The sequence below is a fragment of the Caretta caretta genome, chromosome 4, assembly GCF_965140235.1.
Source record: "Caretta caretta isolate rCarCar2 chromosome 4, rCarCar1.hap1, whole genome shotgun sequence".
Taxonomy (NCBI): domain Eukaryota; kingdom Metazoa; phylum Chordata; order Testudines; family Cheloniidae; genus Caretta; species Caretta caretta.
The window spans coordinates 86,690,962-86,711,148 of NC_134209.1; positions in this window are offsets into that span (position 1 = coordinate 86,690,962).

Below are 20,187 nucleotides of genomic sequence, written 5' to 3' on the forward strand. Positions count from 1 at the left end.
ACACACATGTATTGTAATCCTGTAAATTACAACTAAGAAATCTTCTGTTATCAAAACACACTGGTGCATTAACCTTCAGATATTGACCAATAAGTAATAATTACATGTTATATTTAAATACATTTTTCTGTATCTGATTAGCGGTAGCTAGGGCCTAGCAGAGTGGAAGGATGATCCAGTGGTTAGTATCCTAGCCTATCACAGGACATGGGATAGCTAGGTTCCAGCCCTTGCACTACCACCGACTTCCTGTGTGCCCTGGGCTCTCTGGGCCTCAGTTCCCCATCTGTAAAAATCAGAGGGGTCTTGCGATACTACAGAACTGGGGGGCACTGAAGTACCCAAGACTGACTGAAGGAACAGCTTCATGGTGGCCACGTACTGTACGTTTTAGGACAATGCCAGAGATGCTTATAGTGAAAGGGAAGTGATTTCACTTATCTACTAGAGCTTGTTGACACTTGTTCATTGCGGTGATTTTCTAATGAAAAATGCCCTTTTCACAAAACTGAAATTTTCCACAAGAAAATTTGTTCTGTAGGAATATTTTTTTGATTTTCCATCAGGAAACTTAAAATGAGGGCTGCCTGGCTGCTCACTTGGAAGACTCTTGTCAATTTCATTTTCTGCAAGTAAAACTGACAAATTTTCCAGGAGAGCAACTGAGGCTAAATGTCTTAACTCTCATCCTCCCCACCTCCCACTAGCTCTGAGACACAAAGAGCTGGAGTACTGAGTTCTCCAACTGCCAGATCTGGGGCAGGGAAGCAGGGGAGGATGAGCAAAAGACATGCCAAACCCATGAAAAAAATGAAATTGGGCTTGGTTTTGGCTTAATTGGCTTGTGAGTTGCTTGTTGACTAGTTTTTGGCTTGTTGCTTGTTGTAGCTTGTTGCTGCTTCTTTTTGATAGGCTCCTGGCAAGCAGGGGCAAGGGGGGAGAGAATCAGGGGTTCACAGCGGGCCCACCACAGTACCAGACTGCAGGCCGGGGGGATCTAGTCACATAGAGTGTTGGGATTCTTTGGGATGGGCTTGTTTTGGCCTTGTTTTGAAATGGGATTAGCTTGATTTTTGGCTCATTGTGAAAGTCAGGGTGCTTATTTATCATGTGAAAGTTGGCAACTGTTATGAGCACCCCAACTCTCTGCTTCTCTGGCAGGTGGGCTGTAAGGCTTTTGTTAAGTTCACAAGTGAAATTGAGAAGAGCTTTCCAGGCGGGAAGACTGGAAACTGAAAAATTCTGTTTCAATTCTGCTGAAATGAATTTTTTAAAAATGCTTTTTGCAAATAAATTTACATTTTTGACATTTTCACTCTGGTTTGGGTAAAGGTATTTTGAAAAATGTGAAATTTTTCACAGGGGAATGTTTCCAATTTCTGGTCAGCTCTATTATCCACACTGATCAGAATGGTAGGAAATGTTTGATTTTTTTCTTGAGTTGTATTTGGTTTTGAGTTTAAATTTGGGTCAGTTCTTACTCCTGATTAATTGATTTAACCAAACCTTAAGAATAACTCCCAGAGGACATTAAATCAGGAACACAAAAGTTGTTACTGTCCTGTTTTTCAGTCTATCTCTAAAACAGAACACCACATAACTTTGACAACCATAAGAGTTTGTTTTGTAACTACTGTTACTGTAACCTGTCAAACAGTGTAAGACTACACATGTCCCTTCTAAACTGACTTAGGGAAAAGAATTACACTGCATGCACTGAGGAATGCGTTTATGTTGGGCCAAATCTTTTACCTACTGATGCCATTAGAAGATTTCTGGTTGACTTTTAATGATACCAAGATTTGGCCTTTGTATTGTGGGTGTCTCCTAACCTTCTACAACACTAATTTACCGGAAAGCTAGATCTGAGAAAATCTGAGTAAGGTTTCTTTAATTTGCTTAGCTAATGAGGAATATGATAATCATAATTAATATCCCTCATTATTGACCAACAATGTGTCACTGTACCTGCCTATGATGATAAAGACTTTGCACAGTCTCATAAAAAGCAGCAAGAGGGCACTTGCTTGATTTTCTTTTCAACAGCCTCTACTGTGTTCTTGGGCAAATAAACAATTTAGGCTAAAAATGAGAGAGAGAGAGAGAGAGAGAGAGAGAGAGAGAGAGAGAGAGAGAGAGAGAGAACAAACATTTATGGGAGAGGTAGGACCAAAAATGCTCATGTTGGAGGCAGGGCTGTTGTCCTGACCTTCTACTAATAAATGTTAAAATACAGAGCTATTTAACTTGATGTTGATAGTTGTTCCTGCAGCACATGCAAGTATATTTTAATTAAAGATGGAAAAAAGTTATATTTAGGTCCTGTTTTTGGCCTGCCTAATTACCAGCTATAAATATATTGACTCAATGCTGCTAGAAAGCTTATCACAAATGAAACCCAACATATCTTATTATTTTGTTTATTATGTGGTGTGTCATAGTGACTAAAATATGTTAGGTACTTTCCAAAACACAGCAGGTTACAGTCCTTGTACCACCAAGTTTACAATCTAAAGGGACAAAGACAAACAAAGGATGTCACGGTAATACTAGGCATGTGTTATTTTAATTAAATGCTTTTTCTTTCTTTTCTTTTTTTAAAGTTTAACACACTAAATTCCCCTTCCCCTTTCCTCTCCACAATTTAATCATCTTTTCTTGTCTGCAGTTGTTACCAGTTTCAGTTCCAATGTACTTATGCTTCTCTTTCTTACACTCAATTCTTCCTCTATTTACAGATAACCACTTCACTTATAAGTGAAATAGATAAGCAGATGACACATTTTATCCCATAGATGATGATGGTATTGGTGATCATCTTTACAAGCTGTCCACTAGCTCAGTCTTTGCTTATTTATTATCACTTGTATCATATAATTTCAGCACATGATTGGGGCAATCTGGAAGATCACAACAATTCTAATTGTATATTTTTAGTTTCTAAACTGGTTAGTCTCTCAGTATTTCCAGACTTTGCATAGGCACTTTGGGTGCAGTTCATTGCAGTACAGATGGACCAAGAATTGAAGGTCACTATATCCTGGAATTAAGGGTCAAACTCAGCCCACAGTGCAGAGCAAGTGGCCAAAGCAGAGGGGGAAGACTTCTCCCTATCAAACAATAGAGGGAGAGGCTGTGGTACTGCTTTGCAGAAGTTACTTCAAGACAGCTGAAGATATAGCCTAGTTGGATATTTGTGCATCAGTTCTAATGCAAAGATGTCTTCCAAAGCCACCGAGGTGGCAGCTGGATGTGCTTCTAATGGTTTACATGTGATTTAGGTGATGCTTAGAGATTTATGTGGGGCCTCTTCATAGAGCTAATTTTACTTCTATTGTATGTGACCAGAAGGGGGCTTAACCACTGAAAGCAGAATTGCATTTTTGGAACTGGATTTCTGCTGCAGAAGGTAGATTAGTAACAAACAGCTTCTTTTGGTAACAGAAAATCTTTTGGGTGAGGTAAAATAATTGATAGAGACAAGGGAAGCATTTGCTTGCACATGTTAAAGAGAAGTTCCCCATTTACAATAGATTGTTTCTTTGTTCTGACAACATTCACAATATCTACAATTATACAATCAGGAAAATTCAGAATAAAGTACCAACTTTGCAGAGGCTGAATGCTTCCTTTTTGATGTCTAGATGATAATAGTTGAATGTTCTCCAATGAAGTGAATACTCTGTGTCATCATCTCCTCCATGTGGCTAGTAAGGATGAATTTTACTTAATTCAGAAAACAGGAAAAGAGATTGTGAGAGAAGAGAAAGCTATGTAAAGGAGATACACCTAAACCTATTGCACATATATTTACTAGTAAAGTATCTTAGATGTGCTGCAATAATGAGTGTGGTCCTTTGAGCAGTACCACCTATAAGATTCTTATTTCAATAATAAATGTGCAAGTTAACTGTGCAACCTGATACGCTGATTGGTGCAGTCCAAGAAACCTTTTATGATATAAAACCTAGCCAATAGAGATTTGCAATGTCTTTCTACAAAGTCCCATTATAAGAAAATCAGCATGTGTTGTACTAGTCCTGTCACTAGTCAACACCATAGAAAAGAAATTTGTTACCAAGATGAGCCTAATTTTTGTGGAATCTGTTAATAAAGGAAAACCCACGTAAGGTTCAGAAATAAGCAAATATTACCTTTTCTATTTATCTTTCTCTCTCTTCCCTCTCCCCATTCTTGTAAGTCCTCAGCTGGTTATGAGTCTTCTGGCTGAGGTGGATGGTGTTTTCTCAAAAAGGGATAGTCTTGCAACATGCCTTGCAAGTGATTAGACTATGGATTAACCTAATCTCCTCTGAAAGCTGCTCCACACTCTGCAGTCAGAACACTTTTTCTGTTTCTCAAGGGCCTTGTGTAGGCCTTTTTCAGATGCATTGTTTCAGAAGAGTGTAGCTGTCCTGAGGGGCATAGATGGAAGCTTGTTTGCTGAGATAGTTGGCTTTGAAGACCAGGGCCCGGGCTGTGGACTGGGAGGAATTGGCATACATGACTAATGTGGATTGGGAGGAATTGGCATACTTGGCTAATATGCATATGGTGGCCCACTGTGCTAAGGAAGCAAGCTGCCACGTTCTGCATAAAAGGACTGAGCAGATGAGGTTTTTTGGTGAAGAGGAGATTTTATCCACCACCACCCTTTTCATCCTTTTGGAGAGGTATTGGAGTCATTGTAGCGTAATGCCATTTGTTCCAGCTATGTCATGTGAACACGTCAGTAACACTTTTGAGCTACCTGTGTCAAAAGCTGCAGAGAGGTTGAATAATAGAACCAGTGGTGAGCTGGAGCCGGTTCGCACCGGTTCACTGGAACCGGCTGTTAAATTTAGAAGCCCTTTTAGAACCAGTTGTTCAACCATTAAGCTAGAAAAGGAGGGCAGTCTGATCCTGCTCCCATTGAAATCAAGTAGTTGTTTTTTTAGAACACAACCCAATACACATTTCTATCTGAAACCCATAACATATAGGCAAAAAGTGTCTCTGCTTACCAAAAATGTGTGTGGTAACTTGCTTTACCTTCTGCAATTGAAGTTTTCCAAGCATGTTAGAATAATCCCTGTCACTGCTGGCCAACTAACCCCCAAAATCACAAATATAGATTTAGCAAACTCATCCTTTTGGGACGATTATGTTAATTTTGCAACACCAGCCTAGAAATCCTTGTCTTCTGGAATGTCCCTGTCTTGACCTTGATTTTACTAGACTCAGATACTGTCTGTGCTAGATTTTCCACATATAAAGAACTTAATATGTTTGCCCTTCTAAAAATGTTTTTACTCTTAATATTATTTTGAACATTTCCCTATTACTTTCCATATGAAATAAGAATTCATTTGAAGAATTCTGGAGAACTGCCAAAATAATTTCATTGCTAGTCCTAATTTGAAATGTGACATTCATATCAATAAGGAAATTGTATCGTAAGGAAACAATATGTCTATTAACCCAATTAAAGTCAAAAGAAAATGCATAAATACCAATCTCTATTTACAGGATCATTAGTAATACAATTAGAAGTGGTGCATGATTGACATGAGACTCAAGTCTCTACAATTTGAATCAGTTACAACGTTCTTTGGGAGGAGTGTATATTTTGCAACAGTGTTGCTCTTCAGACATTTGGAATAAATCTTTTCCTCTATCTGTCCTTAGTTGACTGTAAAATTCATGATTTTGAACCCACATTTTCATTCTGAGAACAATATACTCCATCATAAGAAAATTAAAATTTAACTAATGTTGTGGCTCCAGACTGACACTTCAGTCTTAATTCATCCTTAATACCACAGCACATATGTTGTGCAAAATTGTTTATTGTTTTGAAACCTCTGCAAACCCTAGGTGCATCAAAATGAGCTATTAATATTTTATTCATTATTTGTACTCTGGTAGTGCCTAGAGGCCAGAGTCCTATTGTGTTACTGTGTATATAGAGAGCTGTTGACAGGCTAATGAGAAGATATATAATGGAGCCATGAAGATATTACAACTTAAGTATAATTTCAAATCTTAAATTTTTCCTCTGTTTATATTTTAATGGGTTAAAGTCAGATCCTGTGTTACTTTATTGTAAATATCTTGTTTAATGATGTGTAAACAGTTTAAATATTTTAAACCACTTATGAAAAAATAAAGGAATAGACCCTTTGGGGGGCAAAGGACATAGGACCCTTGCACCTTATCTTGTCATTTGCCCCTGTGCAAAGTGAGTGTAGGCATTTAGATTCAGAAATGTTAGTGTTTCACACCCACTTAATACTCATTTTCCAAAAGTAAAAGAGAGTGTATAAGGTTCAAGGCAGTAGTGATCCAGGTGTCACATGCACACATTCTGCTGTGTCACAAGATGCAATGAGCATTTTGACTAGAAAAGGGAACTTCATGATGATAGGTTTAAGGTGTATTTCTCACTGGTTTTATTTTCCATTATGAGCCTGAGATTTCTAATTAGGCTAATGAAAAACAAGACACAAATTGTACCATAGTTTTGCCAATATCTTCAAATTGCTGTGAGCATGGGGGCCAGCGAAGTCTGATGACATCATTATGCAGTATTCTGCATTTAAGAAGGTGGGGTGGGTGTGTATATGAGAAGACAGATAGACAGACACACACACACACACACAGATACACATTTGTCTATATCAAATAGATGGAAAAGAGAAACTGAATATGGATTGGCTATCCAAGAATGGATCCATTAGAAGTGCCAGTCAGGGATTTTTTCCCTTTATTAATTTATATCCGACTCCTGTCAAGGAGAGTAAAATTTTATAGAAGCCTTACTACAAGTGATTCCTGAAAACCACACGAAGGTGATAAGCCACCACCTGTCTGCTCCATGACATGATGCTTCTTCTTATATAACTTTGTTTGTTTTGTTGCTGCTGTTGTGTCTTGCCATCACATCCCATTGCAAACTTGTATTTACTTTTGTCTGTTGTCACCTCTTGGTCTTTTTAGTAGCAGTCCTACTTTCCAAGTTTTGCCATGCAGTGTGGATGCCTTGGATTCATTTGCCAAGATGAATTAACTCTGTGTTCTCTATGTCTATTTTCAAACCTCTCTAGGTTCCGTTGTGTAATTTTGTTGTACCCACTGGTATGGGAAACAGCTCCAAACTTGGTGGAAAAGGTTAACCATTGTCCTCACTACTTTATAACATAACTTTTGGAATTTTGATTGTACCATATGAACAAATGTTCATCTTTCAATAGATTATTAGGAGTTAAGGGTTATTCCATGTAGTATGTCATTCAGAAAAATGTTTTTCCCTTATATGTGAACTGTGCTCTTGAATTTGATCTGTGAGACCTAAAAACACAATGAGCTGATCATGTTTAATATACTTGTTCTTTGAATGAGTGCAGCCTATAAAATGGAAGGGTATTCTCAATTATCAGAGTTTCTTTCCTTATTTTTTTTTATCACTGAAACACACACACACACACACACACACACAGAGAAAAATATTTTTAGGGTCAATGGGATCCTGTGTTTGAATCTGAAGGCAGAATTTGACCTTTAGAAATGCCTCTTTGTAAAATGAAATTGAAAACCAAATTTCTTGTTGCCAATGCCTGGGGACTTCCAGGTAGTAATTAAAGATTGGACTGTATTTTTGGGAGAGATGAGAGGGTGTGCGGACATGAGAGAATCCCAGGGGCATGGTCAACATTCCATTATTCAATTAGAAGAAGTTTTATCAATAAGCTAAGTTGTCTATGAGCTACTGGAGCCCCAAACCTGCACAACACTGGGCTCTCTGCCCCCAGTCCAGGAAAACTTTTAAAAGGTGCTTAGCTTTAAGCACACGAGTAGTCCCATTGAAATCATCATGTCACATCAGTGGAACAGTTCATGCTTAAGTGCTTTCATGAATAAGACTACTTTATTGAATTGGGGCCTATGTTTGCTCCAGTAACCTATATAGTCAATGTGTGAAGAATATTATGGTGGAAAAAATCCTAACCCTTAAGGTGTTTTGTAAAACAAAATTAAACTTTGTGCTTCTGATTTACATATGCAGTTATGTAATTTTCAGACAGTAATTTTCCTTCAAAAGCAGCCCCCTTACTGCTGAATGCTGTTGATTGCTGAGGAAACAAGAATGACTGATATAGTTGAATGAAATTTGTTTAATTCTCTACTCCTTTCCCTTTCACTCATTGGTTCAGGTTCTACTAGGGGAAAACAGGTTTCTACTAGTAAAATTCAGAAAATGATAAAGGGTAAACACTGAATCTCCCCGCTCCTTCTTTCACACAACTGGTATAAAAGCAAAATGGACCATTTTTTAACGAGATGTAGCTTGCAATATTTGGAGTGTGGTTGAATGTAATTTCAAGTTTATTCTACATCTATAGTGTGTGACACACAACTATGCTAGACAGGCGATTGAGTGGCTGCCTGAGAAGCAGAGCTTTGACTTGCATAGGAAGACAATTTTGTTTAGATGTTCTAAGAGGAAAAGCCTGTGGATTTTGACATTTTTCCCTTTTACAGAGAGAATTAAATTATTGACTGAGATCTCTGGGGATTGGTGTGCTGGGGTTCCTGAATTTAAAAAAGAAAATGGAAAATTGCTTTTTATTGCTTACCTCTTGACTGGAATAACTTGCCTATTGATCTGAAGGATGCATGAAAAAATAAATTGTGTTTAAAAGGCCTATGCTTGTTTTTTAAACTCTTGATTAATCATTAATGTCAAACAAATTAAGAATGATCTTATATCTCGCTTACTGTCACTGTGTATTTATTTTATAATTCCAAGCTTCTTGAGCATAGATCTTTCACTGTTGCCTGTTGTTATTCCAGAATTCTCTTGCATACTTTTGCTTTGTTTTGTTTTAAAAATCTTCATCAAAAGAAAACGTATTTAAAATACAGTTTTTAGTTCGTATCCTATGTTTAATTTCAAGTCAAAATGATTTATTGAATGTTCTGAAAATAAAAATCTGAAGCTCTGTTTCCAAAAAGAAAAAACCTGTTTCTAAGGCCAGATCAAGGCTTGGGACTCAGACAATCAAAGACATCAATTTTTGCTGAATATGTTTGGCTTTGGTGGGCATGTTTGACTTTCCTCACATACTCTGAACCATGTTACAAGGTAGAGAAAGAAGATATCATAGTAAAATGTATTTATGTAGTAAAATTTATTGAAATTACAGCACACAGAATAATCCCTTTAATTTCTCTTAAGAATTGTGAAATTAATTAAGAAATACGCTGTGACATTCTCTCACTTTAAAAAAATAAAATGTTGGTTTAAGTACCTGAATAGTTAATATCTTGTGAAAACATAATCATTTTCACTGTTCAAAAGTATTTTTAAAGTTGAACGTGCTTAATAAAGAAATATTTCTTGTTCAACTTCTTCTTATCACATGTCACCTTCCTTTACCAGTTGAACCTGCTGAGATTAACAGTTATCTTCAGCCCCATTAAGAAGAGGAGAAACTTGCTTTTTGTAGTTGGTAATACTCACTTGCCTATCATTTTGTCTTTTTCTGGGTTTCTATGCGTAGCTTAAATGGCTGGAAAAAATACTTTAATGGTTAAAAGAAGGTTTCAAAATAATTTATTAAATGAAATATAAAATGTCTTTCCCTCAACTCTAATACTATTTAAATTCTGTACTAGGATTTTAGTGTGGCATTAACTCATACACAATAATTCGGATGTAAAAACGTGACATAAAAATATAGTAGCAGATCCCTGCTATAGTTGAGGAGCAGACATCACACCTGAGAGGCAGTGTAAGGATGGTGTGAAGCTCATCTTTGCCCTTCCCAGTCCTGTGGCCCCTGAGAGCTGGTCTAGTATTCCAGATAATGAATTAGAATTGCAGATGGTTTCTCTAAGTTACGACAGCTGCCAAAGATGTCAAAAGGCCAAAACTGCAGGAAGGGATCAAGAGGGTTTAGGTAGGTCCTGGAATCTGCCCTTTTTCTCCTGCTGCATCCCTCCAGATCGTAGGGAGGTGGGTGATAAACCGTATGCTACTTCCATACCACTGAAGATTGAAGATTCCTTAAAGCTGGCATGAGATTTCTGATGGAATCTGGCCAGCATAAATTGCCATAGATGTGTGGCTCAAAGGAGTAGCAATATTCTTGAGAATCTGGATCATAATGACAATTCTCGCTTACTCCAAAGCTTTCATTTTATTTTGCCACAGCTCTGCCACTACGCATAACACTCTTTACTTTTACATTATAAATGCATCTCTTTAATGAATAGAAATGACCAAAGAAACATTTTTTAAAAACGTTAAGAGTAGACAGCTGGGGAAAAAATACCCAGTCTGTTCAGTATGAGGAGAATTCTGTTAGGGTCATGAATACTACTTAAGCAATAGGCCATTAGGGCGTTATGGTTATCATGAAATAATCTCACCCCTGGAGAGATAACTATGTACCAGATGCAGCCATGTGCCTCCAAGCACTCAGGAGTATACTTATCATGATAATCACACCCGCTGATTTTGCCTCATTGCCACTATAAAATTTCCTGTATTTTGTCTCAGTACAAACATAACGCAGCATTTAAGTATATTATTCTGACCACAGGAAATTGCCAATTAATGTTAGAATGGTTAAGCAATTCAGGCTATCAGGCTTCTCCAAAACCACATTAAAATGCAGAGCAGCCCGTAAGAGATAATACTGCCAAGGTTAGTTTCAATAAATGTATCTGCCTTTCTCAGAGGTGGATGGAGCTCAGTAATATATTTTTAAGGTCTTTGAGTAGTTGGAAAATAGGTCCTTGTACTGTGCTCCACTAAGTCAAGTGGAGGGGGTGTGAACCCTCAAATAGCAGCATCAGCTGCCATGTTTCAGGCCCTTCAGCGACCTCTGTTGGGATGCTGTGACATCAAGCTTGCAATAAAGCTGTGGATCTGTAGAATCACAGTTCTACCACCTCTGTGGTACAGAAATGAAACCTGGGCTTTGAGGAAGGCTGAAGATCACTGGACTACATTTTCTATTCTACTCATCTCCATCAGCTGCTCCATATCAAGTGGCAGGATAAGATCAGAAATGAGGATATTCTAAGCCACACCCAGCAACTATTTCCATCAGTTCAGTTTTGGCTGCTTTCTTGGTGTGGGCATATTATTAGAATGGAAGACCAATGAATTACAAAGCATGAATGCCATTATATGGTTGGCAATCACATGAGTGACAAGAGCTTTGGTGGTGTGATTAAAATTGCCAGTGATGGACATAAACTGAATAGCCAGACAAACTACTGTAAGAACATAGCCAGAAAACAATCCAGGTGGTGCTCAGTCTGCTATGTCCCTTTGGGATTTGACATGAGAAAGGAGAAAGTGGAGAAAGGAATATGGCAGGAATAAGGAAGGCTCCTCTTTCCAGTATCAAGTTGTCTCAAAACCTCAGTGACTACCCCATGAGAGACAGTGGTGACAATGAGAAGATTCTCTCACTCTTTATGCAATGAAACTCCTACCCCTTTTCTTTGGAGGCAGTGATAAGGTCAGCTGTCAGCAGGAAGGCAAGGCAATCATGACTTTCCAGGAAATCAAGCTACCAAGTGGAATCAAGGTAGTAATGCGCAATAGAGAGACTCTGGTTAATATGTGTATGTGCCTGCTATTTTGCAGATGTCCCAAGTTGTCTTAGATACTTCCATGGATCATGGGAGGTCTAGGAGTACCCTCAAGGACCATCTGTCCCATAATTCATTGCAGTAAAACACAGTTCAGAGAATATATTGTGAATTATAGATAAATCTATAGTCATCTGTTTCACTGCTTTTAGGTAGTTATTTTTTAAATAAAGCTAGGTTCTTTTAAAACAAGCTGGCATGAGCTGTCTGAAAGAGACCCATGTACAGCGAAGGATTGTGTTAGGTCGGGCAAAAGGAAAATGAAATGTTTTAACATCAGTAGGAGTGCCCATGTGGATTTTCATAAATGTTATGTAACACTGCAGGCTATTTGATATGGCTGAGGACATGGTGGTATAAAAGCTCCTCCATTAGTGTTAAAAAGATCAATCTATAGACTTCAGAGTTAGTGTACTGAGTCTGATTCCATCTTGCAACCTACACTGGATATTATGCATGCTCATTTGAGGGCAGAATTTCACCCTAAAAGAAGAGTGATTTTCAAATGTTATGTTCTAATTGATGTCTGGCCACAAAGACAGCAAGAGGAGAAAAAGGAGCTGGAGAGAGGAGAAAACAAACTAAGAGGGCACAGAAAAAAGAGTGGGGGGAAACACAGGACAATAAGATATTAGAGTGAGAGAAGAGTGGGGGGGGGAAACAGGCAAATAAGATATTGGAGTGAGAAAGAGACTTAAAGGAAGAGGGTCAAATTAGGAAAATTAAGCAAAAAAAAAAATGGAGAAAGTGGTACATAAGAAAAAAATTGATTAAATAGGGGATGCAAAAAGATATGGAATAGAACTGAACAAAATGCATAGAGGAAAAAAGTAAAACAGCAGTGATGAAGTGAGGCCTGGGTAAACTCTAATGATAGTCTCTGCAAGAACCAACAATATGTCATACAATAGGAGATGATAATCATATTACCTCCATCCTGGTGAACCTCAGGTGTTCATATAAAATGTGCCCTGGATCTGAACCATCCCAGGTCTGTTTTGGGAAAACCAAAATGTTGGTTGGAAAGGCTTTCCAAAACAAAAATTATCCGGAGTTTTGCACCTCTCTTGTTCTTTTGGCAAGTTCATATCTAAAAGGCATGAATCAACTCCATAAATAACATTTGGAAAACAGAACTGGAAATATCTTGAGGGACATTGTTATAGTTTCTTATTATTTGTGGAGGACCTGTCTTGACTGTCAATCTCTACTGGCTTTTAAACCATATAGAGAGGACGCAGTTGTGAAAAATGATCAGCAATGAACTTAATGACTTCTCATGTAGCTCCTGATATATGTATTTCTTTAAAACATATTGATGATCATGGGTCTACTATTTGTTTAGACTCTCTTAAAAGATATATTTTGACACAATGCTTTTGAAAGCAGTCAATATATTTAACCCTTTAAAATCTTATACTGTCACCTAGTTCTTTATTACTTCGCGCAAAATATACCCTGATGCTTAATATAGCTTGTGAGGATGAAGGTGCATAAGGATGAGATCAGAACTATAATCTGTGTAGTGTGATCACAGTTAATAACAGAACATGCTATCATTTGAATTCCTCGGGGGTGTCTTTAAGTGGTTACTATTATTAGTAGTAAATATTTATATTATTGGGGCCTTGAAGGGCAATAGTCATATGAATCTGTTATCTAACAGAAAGAAAGAGAGAGAAAGGGGGAGAAGTGAGAGGAACCGCATAACATATATTTGATAGAGATTCAAATTACAGCCAAGAACTCCTCTAACCTTGTGTACTTCAGCCCATCAGCTCATTGGCACTGTACTATTCCACTTTTAATAAAAACTGATTTGAAAGCTGTACCACTGATCTACTAAACTGTCAGGAAATTGCTGTTAATTCCATTTGGTAATTACCAGAGTGCAATCCCAAAGTCATCCTTTTGTTGAGTAGGAAGGAGGGGAAGGAAGGAAGAGTCAGGGGTTTTATGATATGAGCTTAGGCTTCAGGGATAGAGAGAGTGGAAATTGGAATGTGACTTCATGCAGCACTTTTATGTTTTTCTTCATAGTCACACATTACGGGTGGGTGGCATGTATGGCGTAAGTCCACATTGTGTGTGTTACGTCTTTTGAGTATCATTAACTAAAAAATATTGGGGCACTTTTTTGGCTTGGCCCCTATTTGTTTAATCAAGCTTGATCACTGAGTAGGTTTCTAACAGTTTTAAAATGTTATCATGACCCCAATTTAATGTAATTCTCCTCTCTTCTCGTCAACTCTATCTCCCTCACCCCCACCCCCACACACACTCATGCCTTCCAAGAGGATTCCAGGGGAAGAATTCAGTAAGGTAATTTGCTTAACATGCAAGCAAGACATTTTGTAATTAACTGTTCTCGCCTATTTTAGCTTATGCAGATGTAAGCTATCTAATTGCTACTTTATTAGTTCTGCTTAGATTGGATGTCTTCTAACGGCATCTGTATGTTTTTTTGCTTCACTGGCATTATAGAATCCATTACTGTGTTCTTTACAGAAAAACTATATTGCTTGAGTTTGTGATGGAAGAAAATTACATGCTAAATGCTTAACAGAGGAACTCTGTTTTTCCTATTTAGCATCAAAACTAAAGTGAAAGAATCTGATTCTGGCTATCTACTGTACTGTGTAATCTATCTATCCATCCACTTACATGCCCCTAATCACCCTGAAATTTGAATATGCAATTTGCTACATGGGTCATCTGGATTTAGGAAATAAGAAACAGAAGCAGATCAACTGTGGGTGGAGATTGCACAAGTTGAATTCAATTAGAATTCATGAAAATGGCAAACAGAAGTTCAAAAATAATGTATTAATTTGTTTAAAGCAGTCTGAACACAACATATAACTATGATTAAAGTGAATGATATTACTTTAGTTTTGGGGTATATTGATTTTTTTATTATGTTACTTTTAAAAATAAATTACTGCTTTGGATGCATAAACTGCTAGGGTGTAATTTATTTAGTGCATTGATTTACAGTCTTTAACTAGTCTCATATGCCTGCTGTTTCTGGATCACTTGAAAAACAATATGCCATTCCAGTGAGTAGCACTGAAAAGACAACTTATGTGCTTAGTTACTAGAGAGCCAAAGTGAGTGAGGCAATATCTTTTATTGGACCAACTTCAGTTGGGGGAAGAGACAAGCTTTTGAGCTACATTTTAAATTACTGCTTCTTTCCTTCTATTATCTTACTTCTATTGTTAATTTGATTGTTAGCCTTGATATTTTATCTTCTGAAGCACTTGTATCAACAGCCAAGTTATTGTTTAAATAAGGCATGAATACTACATGAACAGTTTGATCCAAGGACAATAATAATCTGAAGTACAGGATTATAATTAAAGAATAATGTTCATGCCTGTGGAGCACATAAAAAGCGAATGTCTTTTATGAGTGATTAAAAACCGAAATGAAGCTGAAGTATGAGTGAGATGCAAAAACAATTTATTGAAAGTATATACCATTGCCATGCACATTATTCCTATTCTATGAAAAGATAAAAGAAGTTACAAGTAACCAAAACAATAAACAGAAGAAAAGAAGCTATGAAAGACTGGTGCGTTCAGTGGCATCACACTGGGAATTGGGTGAATAATTCTTCAAAAACAAGACTTGGAAATAAATAGGTCTTCCAGAATAGTCACATCCATGAATTAGTCAGACGTCGAGTATATCAGATCTTATACATGCTTATTTTCAATTTAAAAAAATGTGCTTGAATGAATAGAAGTTTGCAAGACCAGAATAGTTAAAGGATAAGTAACTGCTCCCCTAGTGTTTTCAGAGCACTACGTGGTGGCTTCGCTATGCAACTATCATTGGCAATAGTATCAAGCAGCAAACTCCTTCCAAATTTAAGGCAAGAATCAATAAGTATTTCAATGACATTCATGAGGGAACAATGTCATTTTTTTTTTTTTGCTGGGCTGTTATCAGCTAAGATTCCTCTTGTTTACAAAATGAAAACAAAATGTAAAGTGTTTCATATTTACCTTGAATAAACTTGATGGCCAATTCTAAACATGGGAAGTCAGTGCTACCATATATTGGACCCTTAGCCCTCTTGGTTAGCAAAGAACAGTGCCTTAGCCCAGAATGGACAGGGATTGTTTTCTTCAGTCAATAATGAACTACCAGCAACCTTAAATCTCGTGAAGCTGCAAGTACCATTTAGTACTAAAGATCTTTCCAGATGCCAACCTGTATTTACTCTATCCTTTTGGATAAGTTAATAGAAAAGATGGTGAAATATAAACTGCAACAGCAGTTCTCACTTAAAGCCTCTTAGGACTCCTCCATTTTGGTTTCAGACCTGTACTCACCAAAATGTTTTGTACAGATATGGGTTTCATGCTGTTATTGTGAGCTCTGTTGGTCATAAGGTGGTACTAAGCAACCTATGGAACATTGTAAGAGTCACAGGGTCATCCTTTGAGGCATTCTTGAGGACCTTCACTTGTGGAGCTGCACACTCCTTTTTACTTCTGGTATAAGATACAAATAAATCTATTGGGAGAATTACAGCACAGTAGGCTGCATTCCATGTATATACATATAACCATCAGCTCCCTGTCTCATTATTAATGGAGAAATGTGCTCCTGCACAGAGGGATCATCACTATGCCATCAGATGCCTGCCTCGTAAGCCCTGTTTTGTCTTTACAGGTGTGAATTTCAACCTAAGTGTAAATAGATCTGTTGCTATGATGTCTCAAAGAACTACAAATCTGTATGAAAGACAGTTGCCCTGCTCAGAAAAAAACAGAGGTGGTGTAGGTAGGGTATGGAAAATCATCTGAGGAGTTAGAAGCAGCTGTGACTTTATTCTGAATAGAAGGAGTCTGCCACATTATTATTAAGAAAGTGTGTAATTCTGGGGTTCTTTTAGACACATTACTGATCTTGGCCATGCATATAGCAAGAGTAACCAGAAATATTCCTAGAAGCACCATATTCACAGCATGGTACACCAGCAGCCTATCTGTATGTAGAGAAGGGAATAGGATACGATACTTTAATATTTGTAGAACTCAGAGTTATAAATATATAGTGTTAGCAGAGCTCAAAGAACATAGCATTTGTTTAAATAAAAACTATTTGCTGTGAGGGTTTTCTTTTATTCACTTTTTTCTGACATTTCTGAGAGTGAAATTTTGGTCCCCAGAATGCTTTTGTTGCAGAAAACAGGCTGAAATAGGCTGACGTATATTAGCACAAACCATTAATTGAATAATTATAAATAACAAATTCATAAAAATCAAAGCATATTTGCGGATACCTTGCGAACTGAAAAGGGGGCAATAAGCAATTAGTAAAGTGTTCTTTGCAAATTAGCTAATCCATTTCTATGACATAATACATTTACTTGAGATTATTCTTGAATGTAAAATCCCCCCACCCCACCCCATTCAATTTGAAGAGCAGGCAGCTTTAGTGGGAGTCACAAGGTTAATTGCACCCATAGAAATAATTAAACTAAAGATTTAAAAAAAACAAGCAAACATACATTTATCCCACCCCAGTGCAGAGGGAAGCACTTGGGGGGGATGCTTATCCCACTGTGTCAGTGGTTTCTGTCCCATGGGGCTGGGCTGAGCTCCCCACTCTAAGCACTGTGATCTGGCACATGTGGGATCCCAGTTCCACTTGGGCTTGGCCCAGGCCGCCTCTCCATCATGAATTCTGAATGAGTCTCAGCGTCACTCATGTTCCAGGGAGCTGGGCCCAGCCCCAGGAGAAAGTCATTGTGGCTGTGGGGTGGCCTCACTCTCCACTCCGCACTCAACCCTCCCCAGGCCCCCCCTCTGCACCAGGCTGGGATTAGGGTTGTGGTGCTAGGATGGAGGGTGTGGTTGTGGGTAGTTGGTTTCCCCTCTGCACTTTAGTATGGTGAATCCATTGAATTCACCCTGTCAGAGAGCTGAGAAATGTATATGCAGTCCATGGTCAATGACTTATTGGATCTCCTTCTGTAGTTAGTGGGGTAATCCATAATGTCTCTGTTGATATTTGGTTACACTCTGGTAAAGACCATCATTGTTCATAAATAATCACATTCAAATGTTCTGTAGGTCACTTTTATTTTACACGGGTTTTCCTTAATTCTCATATTTTCTTCAAATCATTGTGTAGATTTATACTATTTTCTTGTTCTATTATGATGTCTCAGAAGAATATTTCCATTACATGGGTATTTGCAGTCTTTAATAAAGTAATCTCAGATCATTTTGTAGCATTAGCAAAATTATAATTTAAAATACAAATTTTCCACTTACATAGAAAACAGACGTGGATTTTTAGAGAATGAGAGATTTTCTGAGATGTGGGTTATTCTGTTTGTAACAACATTGATCTTTGTACTCCTGCCTCCAGATTCCATTTTGATAGGCACTTTATGAATGGATAAATAGATGAAATTAAATGATAATGTGAATTTTGTATGAAATAGCATGCATAATCCTGTCTGAAGATAAATTTGAAATGACATTGATGACACCAACAAACCAGTCAGTTGCAAAAAGAAATTACTGCAGACTAGGTTAGCCAAAATCTCTTTTTAAAACTTTGTTTATCATGATACATAAGAGATGTCTGCTTGTACATTAATGATGGTCCAAGGAAGAAATGGAAAGTGTATTCTGTCATCTGCTGTTTTGTTTTATATTATCTTACCATGTTTTTGTCTGTTCATCAGACATGAATAGTCAAACATGCTGAAATATAAGTTGACCAAACAAATAACCCACACAGCTTCATCCATTGGGTTTTCACAATTGCACAGCTGAGAGTCATTGCTAGGCTTGCTTATAATCATAATTTTGCCACAAAAACCATCCTGAACTGTTATGCCCAACAATGAATTAGCATGGCTCAGAAAGCAGTCTTTATAAGTCTCTCACCTGTCAAGTAAAACTATTTTAGTCTCTGTCAAATGCTTTTCCTGTAGAATTAAAATCAATCTAGCTTCACTGGACAAGAATCCTTTTCACAGATGGTGATTATGTAAGAACTGGTATACATTAGCTGAAGAAAAAAAAGTTGGATTGATCTTCAGATAATAGGATGAACTTTTTGGGGAAGATGGAGGAGAGAATGTTGGAATTGTTTGAAATTACATAAGAACATAAGAATGGCCATACTGGGTCAGACCAAAGGTCCATCCAGCCCAGTATCCTATCCACCGACAGTGGCCAATGTCAGGTGCCCCAGAGGGAGTGAAACTAACAGGTAATGATCAAGTGATCTCTCTCCTGTCATCCGTCTCCACCCTCTGAAAGAGGATAGGGGAACTATTCATTACCCATCCTGACTAATAGCCATTAATGGACTTAATCTCCATTAATTTATCCAGTTCTCTTTTAAACCCTGTTATAGTCCTAGTCTTCACAACCTCCTCAGACAAGGAGTTCCACAGGTTGATTGTGCGCTGAGTGAAGAAGAACTTCCTTTTATTTGTTTTAAACCTGCTACCCATTAATTTCATTTGGTGGCCCCTAGTTCTTATATTATGGGAACAAGTAAATAACTTTTCCTTATTCACTTTCTCCACACCACTCATGATTTTAAATACCTCTATCATAAAAGTCCTAGCCTCTTTAATTTCTCCTCATATGGGACCCATTTCAAACCCCTAATCATTTTAGTTGCCCTTTTCAGAACCTTTTCTAATGCCAGTATATCTTTTTTGAGATGAGGGGACCACATCTGTACACAGTATTCAAGATGTGGGTGTGCCATGGATTTATAGAAGGGCATTAAGATATCCTCCATCTTATTCTCTATCCCTTTTTTTAATGATTCCTAACATCCTGTTTGCTTTTTTGACTGCCACTGCACACTGCATGGATGTCTTTAGAGAATTATTCACGATGACTCCAACATCTTTCTCCTGACTAGTTGTAGCTAAATTAGCCCCCATCATACTGTATGTATAGTTGGGGTTATTTTTTCCAATGTGCATTACCTTACATTTATCCACATTAAATTTCATTTGCCATTTTGTTGCCCAATCACTTAGTTTTGTGAGATCTTTTTGAAGTTCTTCACAGTCTGCTTTGGTCTTGACTATCTTGAGCCGTTTGGTATCATCTGCAAACTTTGCCACCTCACTGTTTACCCCTTTCTCCAGATCATTTATGAATAAGTTGAATAGGATTGGTCCTAGGACTGACCCTTGGGGAACACCACTAGTTACCCCTCTCCAATCTGAAAATTTGCCATTTATTCCTACCCTTTGTTCCCTGTCTTTTAACCAGTTCTCAATCCATGAAAGGATCTTCCCTCTTATCCCATGACAACTTAATTTACATAAGAGTCTTTGGTGAGGGACCTTGTCAAAGGCTTTCTGGAAATCTAAGTACCCTATGTCCACTGAATCCCCCTCGTCCACAAGTTTGTTGACCCCCTCAAAGAACTCTAATAGATTAGTAAGACATGATCTCCCTTTACAGAAACTATGTTGACTTTTGCACAACAGTTTATGTTCTTCTATGTTTCTGACAATTTTATTCTTTACTA